Source organism: Belonocnema kinseyi, chromosome 8, assembly GCF_010883055.1.
Source record: "Belonocnema kinseyi isolate 2016_QV_RU_SX_M_011 chromosome 8, B_treatae_v1, whole genome shotgun sequence".
In the NCBI taxonomy this organism is placed as follows: domain Eukaryota; kingdom Metazoa; phylum Arthropoda; class Insecta; order Hymenoptera; family Cynipidae; genus Belonocnema; species Belonocnema kinseyi.
In genome coordinates this window covers 34,483,160-34,496,970 of record NC_046664.1, presented here as the reverse complement: position 1 = coordinate 34,496,970, position 13,811 = coordinate 34,483,160, and the positions used below count along the sequence as shown (strand labels likewise).

Genomic DNA, 13,811 nt, shown 5'->3' with positions numbered 1-13,811 from the left:
TCTTTTATCGTTCAAAGCTATTTCCGCTCGATACGATACGATACGATGGTACGCTACTGGCGAGTTAAATCTTACCATCACTCTCCATTGGCGTATCCGCTTGGCTTAATTTTTTTTCGAATTCAAAAGAAACTTTTTCGATCAAAAAACTCTTTTTCGCTTCTCTGAAAACTTCCAACAGCCTCTAATTTTCTGTGGATGCTTTAAAAATGGTCATGCTTTCCGATTTTAGAAGATGCCAAACCTTCAATATTAAAGACTTGAGAATGTAAATACGAGGTCTGTCCGGAAAGTAATCGGACTTGTGCTCTAAGCGTGTACCTAGTTGTGCAGAAGTGGCGATTGGATCTTTCGCCACGATAAAGCCCCAGTCCATTTATAGCAGCTTATTCAGCAATTTCTGGTGGAACTCTAGAAATTGCACAAACACCTTGCACGACTTAGGCAGCTCCTATACCGTCCTGGCATGGTTCCCTTCGATTTCTGGCTATTTCCTAAATTGAATTATCCTCTAAAGTCTAAAAGGAACACGATTTCAAGAAGTATAGAAAATAAAACAGACCAAGACGAAACCGCTGTTAGCTATTTCAAAGAGTGACTTTAAGGAGTGCTTCCGAAAGTGGGACGATCGCTGAAAGAAGGTTTTCGCTTCCAAAGGGGAGTAATTTGAATTGGATAGCATTGCCATTAATCAGAATTAATTCTTAGCCCTGATACACCATGAAGTCGTATATTCTTCGGACAGATATCATATTGCAAATGTTTTCCAAAGTCCGACATTTTGATAAAAACTCGATTCCCTACCGCCTGATCTAACCGGGACTTGAAAGAGTCTCCTATTGCGCTCCATGTAACGTGCGTAGTTTTTTAACCCATTACTGGGAGAAGTATGAACCTAAAGAAAATCCGAATCTAAAAAATGTTCGGTCGTAATCTCCTGCAATTCTTTATCAAGCCAGGATAAGGGCAGAAGATATTTTCATCTGTATGTTGAAAATTGTACTGCTTGAACATTAAAATATGAAATTCAAATGCCGTTTTCGTGAAAAGGGAAATTACTCTTGGGATCTGAGGAATAAAATTTATTCTCGACCTTCCTCAGGAAGTAAATTGTGGATACGTCACTGGCACTACTACAGGATACTTCGAGGCACTTCTTCGTGGTTGCCTACGCGTATTCCTGCAACGGTTATTTCGTCGTTGTGGCCGCTTGCCAGCACTTGTATCAACGTGACCCGAAAAATTCCAAAGTTGAATGCGCGATGCTGGGATTGCGATGTCGCGATGCTCGAGGTTTATAGCAACCGATATTAGGGTGGGGAGGAAACGAACCGCTTCACAGATTGCTCTGAAGTTGACTGATAAAAAAGTAATTTTAGAGACAGAAAACGGTAAATTGCAAAAAGAAGATTGCTTGATAAAAAGAGGATTTAACTGAACCAACGATTTAGGGATATTAAGAGCCTGAATTCCAAACCAAATTGGAACTGATCATTTCATTCACTTTTTTAATTCAAGACTAAAATTGTTATCAGGCTGGTTCGGAATGATTCAATTATGAAGACTACAATTAGAATTCTTCGTTCTTGAATAAGCCTTCCGTATTCAAAATTTGTACAATTTAAGTTGAATTAAGTATTTCATCTTTCATTTTGACACTTTCGATCTGAAATTATTCAACTGTGAACATTTTTTAATTAAAAAGCTGCAAAAGTCAAAACCATAATTTTTTTTAATTGTACAGCAAAAAATGTTAGTTCAGCAACACATCTCGAACACAGGTCGCTAATCTCACCATAGGTCATATAGTACAAAAAACTGATTGATTTATGTCCTAGCATACAAATTTGCCTTCGTTTTCTATAATATCGGGAAACTTCAAAAAAGTATAAAGGCATAAAATTCAGTCTATAGGCATAAAGACACGAATAATTACGATAAAAAAAAGATTTAGAATTCTTCATTTTATAACTAAACCTATAGTATGCAATTAAAAAATAATTTCATTGTTATCAATCTCCATACATTCAATTAAGCCAATTCTGGTCCAATATGTGCGACCCCTTTTAGAAATAATTTCGGAATGGCGATGGAGTTGTGAGCAGGGAACAAGCAACAAGAAGAGAAATGTGGAGGGACGGCCAGGAGATAATGTCGAAGACATTTCCCGAATTGCGATTTGGGATGGACTGGATTCCCGTGGGTTACGAGATGAAATGTAGTCGACATTAGGATAGGCCGTCGACTCGTTTATCCCTGAAATATTCATGAGATGTAGTCGGCTTCACGGCATCGTAAAACGATTGGCGTGCAGAGGAAAGGGGAGGAAATGGATAAAGTCGAATGAGCCGAATCGACGAGATATTGCCTTTGTTATTCAAACCGACTCCTCTGATCGATCTGAACCCTCTCTCCATGACTTTGTCGATGGGGAAATGACCAGGTTTACGAAGTAACCAGGATTTTCCTTCAAAATGAGGGAAGCTCATACTTTATCAGTTGATACTTTATTACAGACATCAAAGCCCAAAATGATCTCAAAAAGGGGGAAATGAGGTGATTTTCACGGAAATAGGGGAATAAATAAAAGAGACGAATTTTCAACCAAATGGACTATGTTTCAAGCAAAGAAGATTAAATCAACTAGTTGAATTTTCAACCAAAAGAAGACTAACATCAAAAAAGATATTCTACAAAAAAAGAATTACTTTTAAAACCGCTGACAAAAAAGAATAATTTTCAACCAATCAGATTAATTGTGAAGCTAAAGGGATACCGGTCAATTCTCAACCTACAAAGATTATTTTCCCAACAAATAATCTCGTTTTCAAACAAAAGAGATTAAACTCTATCCAAAAACTAAGTAGTTGCATTTTCAAGCTAAAAAGAAGAATTTTTTAGGAGATAGCCGAATTTTCAACAAAACAAATTCATTTAAAAAAAAAACAAGAATTTTCAAATCAAAAGGGCGAATTTTCAAAAGAGATGAATTTGTAACAAGAGAGTTAAGTTTTGAAGGTAAAAAATCGAATGTGTTACAACACCGTCAAATTTGAATCCAAAAAGAATTTAAAAATGAGAAATTTTTTTAAAAAGGCGGAAATAGAGGAATAGGGGGACGAGCGTGAAGTCTGTTTTAGGTTTTCTAATAATCACTTTTTAAAATAATAGTGTTATTTCATACAGACACTTTCTTTTGGTCATACGATCGAAAACCAATAACATAGTTTCTGAGTGCTATGAATCATTTGATTGTCAATATTTACTTTTTTTTAAGATTGACGACTAAATGATCCATAACAATCAGAATCTGTCTTATTGTTTATGGACAGTATGACCAAAGAAAGTTTCTATATGAAAAAACATGGTCATTTACAGTTTACACGATGGCTGAAAAAAGTATATCTGGATGTCCTCAGCAGAATGGTCCTTATGATCAGATTTAGTTTAGAAGATTTTTGCGTTTTTTTCAAGTCAAGGTTAAAACTATGTTTTTTAAGGTTCGACTAGAGACTAGAGGATGGAGAATGAAACTTTAAATCTACTGAATTTACACAATTTTCCCTTGATAAAGTGGACTTTTAAGAAACAACTTGAAACAAGATGAAACCTGAGTAGCAAGTGTAAAGTTTAGAACTTTTGGCGACATCTGGTAAAGACTTATGTCGCATTCTCAGCAAGTAATTCTCTGCAATATTGTGGAGGAGGAGCTGAAAGACCAGACTTTTCTTATCAGACCTTCCCTTGATCGTCTTCTATTCTGTCACACAAGGGAAAAAAAGCCTTCGATCTCTAGCAACCCTCGACCTGATAAATGCGGTAGCACTTTTCCAGGGGCACAACTCATGAAGTGTCACATGAGTAGGGTAGAATAAGATCGACAAACTTTTACGAAATCCGTGACTTTTGAGGGCGATAGTAGAATACACAAAAAGATGAATTTTTCACAAAAATGTTCATTTTCAACAAACAAAAATATTTAAATTTTTAACCAAACCAGAAAAAACCAAATAAGATCAAATTTCTACTAAAAGAAAGGAATTTTCAAAACAAAAATACAAATTTTCTACAAGAGTTGAATTTTGAACAAAGAAACATTTTTTGGCAAAGAGAGGACAAAATTTAACCTAATAATTGTTGAATTTTCCAATAAAATAATTGAGTTTTTAACGCAATAAGACGAACTTTCAACAAAACAGTTTAATTTTCAAGCCAAAAAGATAGACTCTATACGGAACAGTTGAATTTTTCACAAAAATTTTCATTTTTATCCAAATAGTTTAAATTTCATCTAAAAATGACGAGGTTTGAAACAAAAATGGAATAGTTACACTTTCAGTTCAAGGAATTAATCTTCAAAAAATAAAAAACGAATTTTTAACCAACTAATTCATTTTCCAAGAAAAAAGAAGAATCCGCAACTAGTAAAAATAATTTAAAAAAAATAAGTTCAACCATCAAGATTAATTTTCTACCAAAAAATAAGAACTTTCAACAAAATAGTTAAATCTTCCATCAGTCAAATTTTTTTTTAACAAAGTGGTTTAACTTCCCAGGCGGAAATGTTATATACATTTTATATATTGTGTGAAGTATTATATATAATACTCATTTGTTTTATACATTTTCTTTATCAAAAATTTAACAGTTGAATCTTCAACTGAAAATTATCAGCTTTCAACCAAAAACGGAATAGTAACATTTTCAGTTTACAAAATCAATTTTTTACCAAAAAACGAATTTTGAACAAAACACATAAAAATTCGAAAAAGTAGTTACATCTTCAACCAATAGTATGAATTCTGAATCAAATTATTTTTTAACAATACAGTTGGATTAAAAAAGAATTATGTTTCAACGAGAAAAGATGACTTTTTTTACCAGCAATAAATGTTCAATCCAACATACACGAATTTTTCATGCAAAAATACAAATGTTTAACAAAACCGTTAAATTTTGCACCAAGAAATACGAGTTTTTAATAAAATATTAAAATTTGCAACAAAGTAATTAAATTTCAACCAAATAGTATAAATATTAAAATTTCGAACTAAGAAAGATGAATTTTGAATGAAAAATACAATAGTAGACTTTTCAATTAAAAACAATGAACTTTCAACGTTTTAACCGAATATGGTTGTATTACCTTATTGGGCTCTATTAATTCACTTCGCAATTACGTGAAACAAAAAAAGGAAAAGGGTAAGTTTCTTGAAAACAGTAAAAAAAAAGAGGAATAATTTAAAAGAGGTGAATATAGGTGAAAGAGCGTGAAATATATGATTGAACTAAAGTCACTTTGTCTGCTTTACAACCCATTTTACCGAAACCAACCATAACGATTTTTCATCCACGGCTCCTTCCGTCTCAATTTCTGCCTCGCATTGTTTTCACCTTTTTATGACCAGGCTTTTTTCATTACTTTTTTTAAATTGGTCTCGTTCGTGAAAAGAGCGGCCCGCGGCAGGACTGCGGCGTTGCCGTTATAAATTACGAGCGTTTTACATGATCGCACAATTTATGGCTAATTCGTAATCATTAGAGTCACGCGAGACCGTTACGGGGTGGGTTTGCATGTTGACTCGAAACCCGGCAGTTGATAACTCGCGAGGCATTGGGGGTTTGAGGACCACCGCATTGTAATTTATTTCGGATTAAACGCATTTGACAAGCTGTGCTCGCGTTTCAATTACTTTGCGAATCCATGACGTCGATCGTTGCACCAATCCACACCAGACGAGACGGATAAACCTACAGCTATGAGTGAAAAAAACAACTTTTTTTTCGAGCATCCACTATACGATTTTCCCTCGGCTTTTCGATTTTTCAGCGACGCTCGCTCGACTGCTCGTTATATCCCCTGCGTTCGACTCGCTGCACACGAATTTACATAAAGAGTGGAAATACAAGAACGAATCGACCTGCTTGCATCAGATATTTGGCGCATGCCAGAGCTCTAGTTTGTTGCGCCAATGGCGAGTCGGAAACGTTATGAGAGTCATAGAAACTTTATTACCCCCGGGCGATTATCCTCCGGACGATTGCTCGCAAAAGGGGTGAAAACTGAAAAGTACTATCGATTTAAGTCGCTCGAGGGTCTTGCTTACTTAACTTCAATTCATTAATTCTGCACATTTTATCGCGAGGATGCTCGTCGATTCACTTCATTACTGCGGTCGACATTTACTCGATCTCTCTCTCTCTCTCTCTCTCTCTCTCTCTCTCTCTCTCTCCTACAATGAACCAGTGAAATCTCACTGGTTTAATCCGTGAGGATGACTGTTTACTCATTACCAGTAGCCACCTGGTCATACATGTTATTTATAGTCAGCTAGTTAGAGATGACACTTATCATTAATCAATTTTGTGTTAATATTTGCAAAATTATCTTTGAGAAACCACACTGTACTCTCACAACAATAAATGATGTCCGTGCTGCAATATAATAATGGCCTCACAGTCCCTATGAGATAAAATATTCAGGATAAATTCACAAAAAGAAAAATTTGAAATGACCTTACAAAAATTAAAAAGAATATGATGAAATGCCTAGCGAAAGAAGTGACTAACGACTAAAAAACAATTCAAAAGAATTCAAATAAATTGGATTTTTTTTTTAATGAAGAAAAAACTCATTTATTTCAAAAAAATCTGAGTGGATTTACAAAAATGTAAGGGAAACGAGCAGAATTCGATGAAATGGATAAAATTTTATAAGTTTAAAATGAGTTTAAAAAAATTAAATATAATTTGAAATTCAAAAGGATTCAGGGTGAATTCCAAAAAATGTTTAAAAATCTCTTTGAATCTTTGAAACCCTAGGAAATCCTTGAAATCCTGGAAAATGTATTAAAATATCTTGCGAACTTTTAAAATCTATTGAAATAATTGAAATCTGAAAATCATTTAAAATTTCCTAAAACTTTAAAAATCTTTTCAAATTTATTAAAGCTCTTGAAAATGCCAAGGAATTTGAAAAAATACTTGAAAATTTGTTAATCCTTTGATCGTTTTATCAACTGATCTTCGTGATCACTTAAATAAAAACTTTTCTAAAATCCATTGAATTAATTAAAATTACGGAAATTTAGAAGATTTCAAGTGAATTAAAATTTTCTAACGAATTCAAATGAATTTGAAAGAATTGAGGGTAACTCAATAAAAATTGAGACCTTGAGAGCTTCAAAATCCCTTAAAATCCTTAAAATCATTGAAATCCTCGAAAACCTTTTAAAATATATTAAAACCTTTTACGTCCTGTAAAATCTTTCTCCTATGTCTTCCGATATTCTAGCTGATGCTGTATCTTAAAATATTTCAAACGCTTTGAAATTTCTTCAAATTAATGAAATTAATTTTTAAATACCTGCAAGTTTTTGAAAATTCACTATAATGTTTCAAATTTAAAGCTCTTAAAAATGTCTTCGAAGTTTTAAAACTACCCTAAAATCTTGAAAAATCTCTTCAAATTATTGAAATCTATTAAAAATTTCTGGGAATATTTAAAAATACCCTGAAATATTTGAGAAAAAAGTGACTAATAGTGACTGTGGCAGCCCTAATTATTTTTAAGTGTTATTCCTTACAGAAATTTCCTGCTTATTTTATCTTAGTTTTTCAAAATGCCTGAATCTTGGAAGCCTTGATATTTTTATAAATCTTTTTAAATTTTCATTATGGGCTGCAAATAGGGTACCATAGGATCAATAGGGACCATAGAGACCAAATCTTGAAAAAAGGGTCCTTTAGGTTTGGGGATCTGAACTGAATATAGAATATAATTGGTGATATGGGGACCGGTCTGTGAGACCTGTATAATAGGATATAATATATTGCGCCTAACATTGGGAAGTCTTCCATGTCCAAAATATACAAACAATAGTACACATCAAAGTTTTTTACGCGCGTACCAGACCGGAGGTTCAAACCTCGGCCGCGCTATATCACTGGTTGAATCCATCATTTGGCGTCACTGGTATATTCAGTAACTCTTTTTTTAGTTGAGTCACTTACTGGTACACCCAGTCAAAGCGGAAAAATCACTGGTTCACCAGTGATAATTTAGAATACTGATTCATCAAGTGACAAATTCACTAGTTCAGTGTAAGAGAGTTGAGAGGTTGTCAATTAAGTAACTAAGTGACACAGATATGCGAATCTCTAGTCAACTAGTAAACGCAGTTGCGCAGAAGTCGATCACGTACGCATCGCTTTCGGGATGACGGAACGCACCGAACAAAAAGTGTGAATTAAATTTTACTACAAACTTGGCTAACGCTCTACTCATCAACAGTTTCTCACTTCTCCAAAAATTATTTGGATCAGTAAGCGGCAAAATTTACCATAAGGAATTAATTAATTACTCTGGTCGACGAAATAATATCAATATTAAGTTAAACCCTAAATCGAAAAAAAATTATATTAAATGTGTACATCAGGTAGTTAGATCCCCCATCTGTCTGCTCTTTATCTAACTATTATCAGACAAATAAGCTCTTCTGCGTCCGTGGACGTTATCGACGAGATCAGCCTGATATAATCCACGATTCGTTGTGGCTCGTTTCCGACGTCCGGTAAGCCAACAACGTGTGATTTATCTCGATAAATTGCCACGCTCGATAAACTTCCTTTTCACTTCTTGGGGATGAGGAAAGAGGGGAAGGATAACAGGGGGAAAAACGACTTTTGAAGAAACTGGGAGGAGGCACCGAGAAGCCGTTCATTAGCCGTAAATCGTTTGAGCGTTAAATTGGAAATTTCTACTAGGGCTCGTAATGGGGCTTCTCCCGATTTTATGCCCTGAACCAACATCCGACGTTCCTTAGTGGGACATGCATTTCATCAGGATCTGCCTGGAAAATACGACTTTCCTGTTACGTGAAACGGGTGACAAACGTCTCGCCCAAGGGAGAAAAGCACCAAGAGACTTATTTGCAGGGCACGCATAGAAATCGCTGATTGGCTAGTATTATCTCTTGCGTAGCTATTTTCTAGACCGGATCTTTTCGTTTAAAATCTTTTGTTACAAATTTCTTTTTCAGATCACGTTACTACGAACAACACCCTACTTAGAGTTTAGGCCGTTAGGGTCTTATGATTTGATTTTACCCTGATGTTTTGCAAAGTACAGGGATTACAGCGGTTCAGTAGTTCAATTTTAGGTATAAAGGCGGATTTTTTCCAAAAAAGTAGACGATTCTACCAAAGATTGAAAAATTTATCAAGATGAAAAAGTTTTTCTTTCCTTAGACGTTTAAATTTGTTTCTACTGTATTTTAATCAGTTGAATGCCTTCAGATGAACAGAATATTTTTTAATGACAGCTGAAAATAAATTATAATGAAAAAACAAGAAATAAATAACGAAAACAACCAAATTTATGAAGATGCCGATTTTTGCAAATACCTAGTTTGCTAACATAAAGCCAAGCCATATAATAATCAGCTCTTACATTAATTATACGTCTTTTCACGTTTACTTTTCGTTGAGAATTGATATTTTTTGATTAAAAGTTTAACTACTTTGTTAAATAATTCATATTCTAAATTCATTTATCTGGCGGAAAATTCAACTATTTGATTAAGAATAAACTTTTTAAATAAAAACTCAGTGGCTTCTTCTACAAAATTCTTCCTTTTTACTTGAAAATTCAACAAACTATTTTGCTAAACATTTTATTATTTTCGTAGAAAATTCAACGAGTTGTTTGAAAATTAACTTTTTAGTTGAAAAATCACAATGTCGGGTTAAAAATTCAAATGTTTTGTCGCAAATTCTGAAAAATAGTTTTTAGTTGGAAAATAAACTATTTTCTTGAATATTCATATTTTCTGCATGAATTTAAGTGTTTTTGATTGAAAAAAAAGGTTGAAATATTAAATAACAAAACTTTCACTATTTGTTTATTGTCTATTGTAAATACAATAGGTTTACTTAAAATATTAGGAACTTGAAGCGTTTTAATTTGAATTTGATATTAGTACCTACATTAATTTTATTTCTCTCTTTCAAAGCATCTTATTTTCGAAAGTTTTGCATTGCTGCTTTATGATTCTTGAAAAAAAGTTTAAATGTTTGTAAAAAGAAGGAAACAGGGTAAAATTGGGTCAAAATTCTAGATGTTAGCCGTTTTACGGGACTTTTTTTAATCTGAGGTGAAAAAGGGGACAGATTGTGGTCCCTTTATAGGTATCACAAAAGAAAAAATTGGCCCATTGATTATTCGCGCCCACCATACCTGCCACCTATAGCGAAGCCTCGATGACCCCCCACAGAGACACAATCACAAGGGGTCGACAAAGAAGCCGAGTGTCATGAATAAAGTATGACTCCTGCTGCATCAGAAACTCTCCCCTTCGATTCCGATCAATACTCGAGCCGGGCTCCAACCACTTTCTTTCTGTTCTCGAACACTCCTCCCCCCTTACTCTCTTTTACTATGTAGTTGGCTCCCTGCTACCTCCATCATTTATCCATTCCCGGGGTCACCCTCAGGGTCAAAGGCATCGCCCGAGGGGGCATAAATCAGGAGATCCTTCGTAAACAAGCGCGCTCCGCAGACCTCTTTGAAATTAATTTATCAGGCACCGAACGCCTCTCTTCACTGCTTCGCAAAAGACACCCTCTTTCGTTCAACCCTTTCACCCACGTTCGCACTTTTTCCATCCTCAGTCTCGGAGGGTCAGAAACCAGGTTCTCAGAAGCGTATTAAATTTTCAAGAAGTCCTACCTAGGCCACCCTAAAATTTGCCGCCTTTTTTTAATTATCATTAATAGTTATTTTCAACTGCAAATTGAGAAAAAGACAATAAGAATGCAAAAAGACGTGTTCTGTAATATTCAGGGTTGCCACAGTATAATTTACTTGAATTTGACAACAACAATTTCTAAATTTAAAATAATTCAAGATAAATTAAAAAGAATTTAAAAATCTATTTACTTAATTCTTTAAAGTCATTAAATTTGGAGTGAGGTTAGAAAAATTCAAGGAACTTCTAAATAATTTGATGAAATTCCTACAAATTTCAATTTGGATCAAAAGACTTTAGGATGAATTAAAAAACAGAATTCAGGACCAATTCATAAGAATTCTGTGCGTGAATTCTAAATGAATTGAAAACATTTCAAAACACACCAAATGGAAAACAATTTAAAGATAAGTTTTAAAAACTCATTGAATTTATTAAATTTGGAGTAAGTTTAGACAAATTCGAGTGACTTCAAAAGAATTCGATAAAAATCAAGAGAGGTTTAAAGAATTTAAAAGCATGCACGATCAATTAGTTATAATTCGGGCTAAATTCCAAGTAATTAGAAATTTTTTATTCAAGGTGAGTTTAAAAGACTTCAGGCTGAATTGAAACAGAAACTAAAAAAAAAACCACTGACTTAGGTAGAATAAACAAAATTTGAAGAATTTAAGTAAATTTAAAAGAATTCAAGCAAATTCAAAGGAATTTAAGTGACCCCAAAAGAATTCAAAAGAGTTCAGGATAAATTAAAAAGAATTCAGGTTGAATTACAAAGAAGTTTGTTTAAATTCCCTAATATTCCACTGATTTCAGTAAAATTGGAGAGAATTTAGAAAAATTCGGAGGTATTTAAGATAATTCGATAAAATTCCAGACAATTTGATTAAATTCATACAAAACTCCCGTAAAAATTTGTAGCGCTTTTTCAAAGTCAACCTGGACCGTTTCAATTTCCTGTAGAGTATAAATTTTGTACCATATTTGCTCCAAGATGCCACGCTACCACTAAAAATTTACCACCCCAGGCCATGGCTTTCTACCTCTGGTGTAAATACAGTACTGCAAACTTCCTCACCGAAGAAACTCACTTTTCCCTGTTTTATTACCATAGAGGAAAAAAGTCTCGGGTTACGAGTCTCGTGAGCTTTTCACCCTAAAGCGCAATTTGCTTAATCAAAAGAAATACTTAAGAGATGGATTTATGCATTTCCCCTCGGAAAAACCACAACCATTGCACAATTTCCGTTCCTAAAATAAAGAATGCGCACGAGATTCACAACTTTGAAAAGAAAAGCTTTGAGAAGTAAAAGAACTCGTGTTTTCTCAGCTTTTTCATTCTTGGCCTGTCTGGCGTCGTTGCAACACTTTTCTGAGATTAAACACACTCTCTGCTCCTTAGCTCGTTTTTCTTCTTTTCTCTCGGTTGTTGAGAATCGAGGAATAAAAAGAATAAGGCGCGCGCGTTCTTCGCCGTCTTTTTGTGACCCTCTTCTGTTGACCCTCTTTACCTCGCCGGATCGCAAATTCGCTACGTGGTTGCAAAAAGCCTGCGTTCCTAACGCGCGTTAATTAAATTGCAATCTACGGCAATCCACTTTCGAAGTCTTTTCTAGTCCACCCAACCCCCCGCGTCTTTAGTGACGCCAATTCTCTCCCTCTGACTGGCGGAACCGAGCATTAACTTTATTGAAGAGGGTAACTTCGTTCGGTGGTATCAATGTGTGTGTGACGCTTTTACCGCCACTCGAAAAGACCTTTTTAGGGGTGGCTTTTGACCCAATAGGGCTGCCTAATTGTCTTTGAGCCATCGGCTTTCATCTTCCTGTGATCGCACTGGATGTAACTTTATAACAATCTAACATAGGGTGTGTCATAAATGACAAAGTGCTCCAAATACAATGGCATTGTGAGAATTCTTATTCCGTTTTGACAAGAAGAAAATCAATTAAAAAACTAAATCTAATCAAATGTGGTCTTGCACTCCATCATCGAGGTCAAATGTTAAACGCTACATATTTTCCTTGTATTCGAGCTTACCAAAAAAAATAATTAATTCAGCAAATAATTAATTCAGCAAAAAAATGCAGCGTTTCTAGTACACACTGTTCTTCTCATCAGGGAAATGAAAATTAATAACAAAATCCGATTTAGTTTGAGTATCCATGATGTCGTGCTTTGCAATGATCCAATGTGGATCCGATCCTTGATTTCGAGGAAGATGTCACGATCCTATTTATGTTTAAGAAGATTCAAGGTAGTCACAACATAAATATCACTGTGATATCTTCCTCGACATCAAGGATTGGATCAATATAAGCCAGAAAATATCATGGATTCTCAAGCTACGAAGGATTTTCTTGTTAATTGTCATTTTCCTTTCATTACATAAATTTGGCCGATAAATTAGAACAAGATTTTAGTTGTTTTCTTTCGCCTAAATCATTGGACTTATTTAACCATTTTCCCTATACCGGGGATCGAGGGATTAACTATTTTCGAAATCTGGTAATACAATATACACAGGTCCGTTAAGCTGGCAGGACCACATTGCAAAAATGAACTGAAAACCTATAGGGAATTTAGAAGAGAAAAAAACGACTTAAGCATTATTTCTTTCCACAATGATTTAGGGCTCATTTAGGGCTCACTTAATGTCCTATTGCCAAATTTGAAGGTACGCATTTTAAAAAAACATGTGGTTCTGCTATATTAACGTTAAGCTAGCAGAACCACAGGTTTTTTTTTTTTTTTAATGCGTACCTTCAAATTTGGCAATAGGACATTAAGTGAGCCCTAAATGAGCCCTAAATTATTGTGGAAAGAAATAATGCCTAAGTCGTTTTTTTCTCTGTGTAGTCCTGCTAGCTTAACGTTAAGATAGCAGAACCACAGGTTTTTTTAAAAAAATGCGTATCTTCAAATTTGGCAATAGGACATTAAGTGAGCCCTAAATGAGCGCTAAATTATTCTCAAAAGAAATAATGCCTAAGTCGTTTCTTTCTCTTTGTGGTCCTGCTAGCTTAACGTTAAGATAGCATGACCACGGGTTTTTTCGAAAAA

At 34.5% G+C, this 13,811-nt stretch overlaps 1 protein-coding gene across 2 annotated transcripts in view; it reads right to left on the bottom strand.

The window, feature by feature from the left end:
* Positions 1-13,811, bottom strand: part of LOC117178991 — a 292,457-nt gene that overhangs the window by 136,057 nt on the left and 142,589 nt on the right. The window lies entirely within an intron of this gene.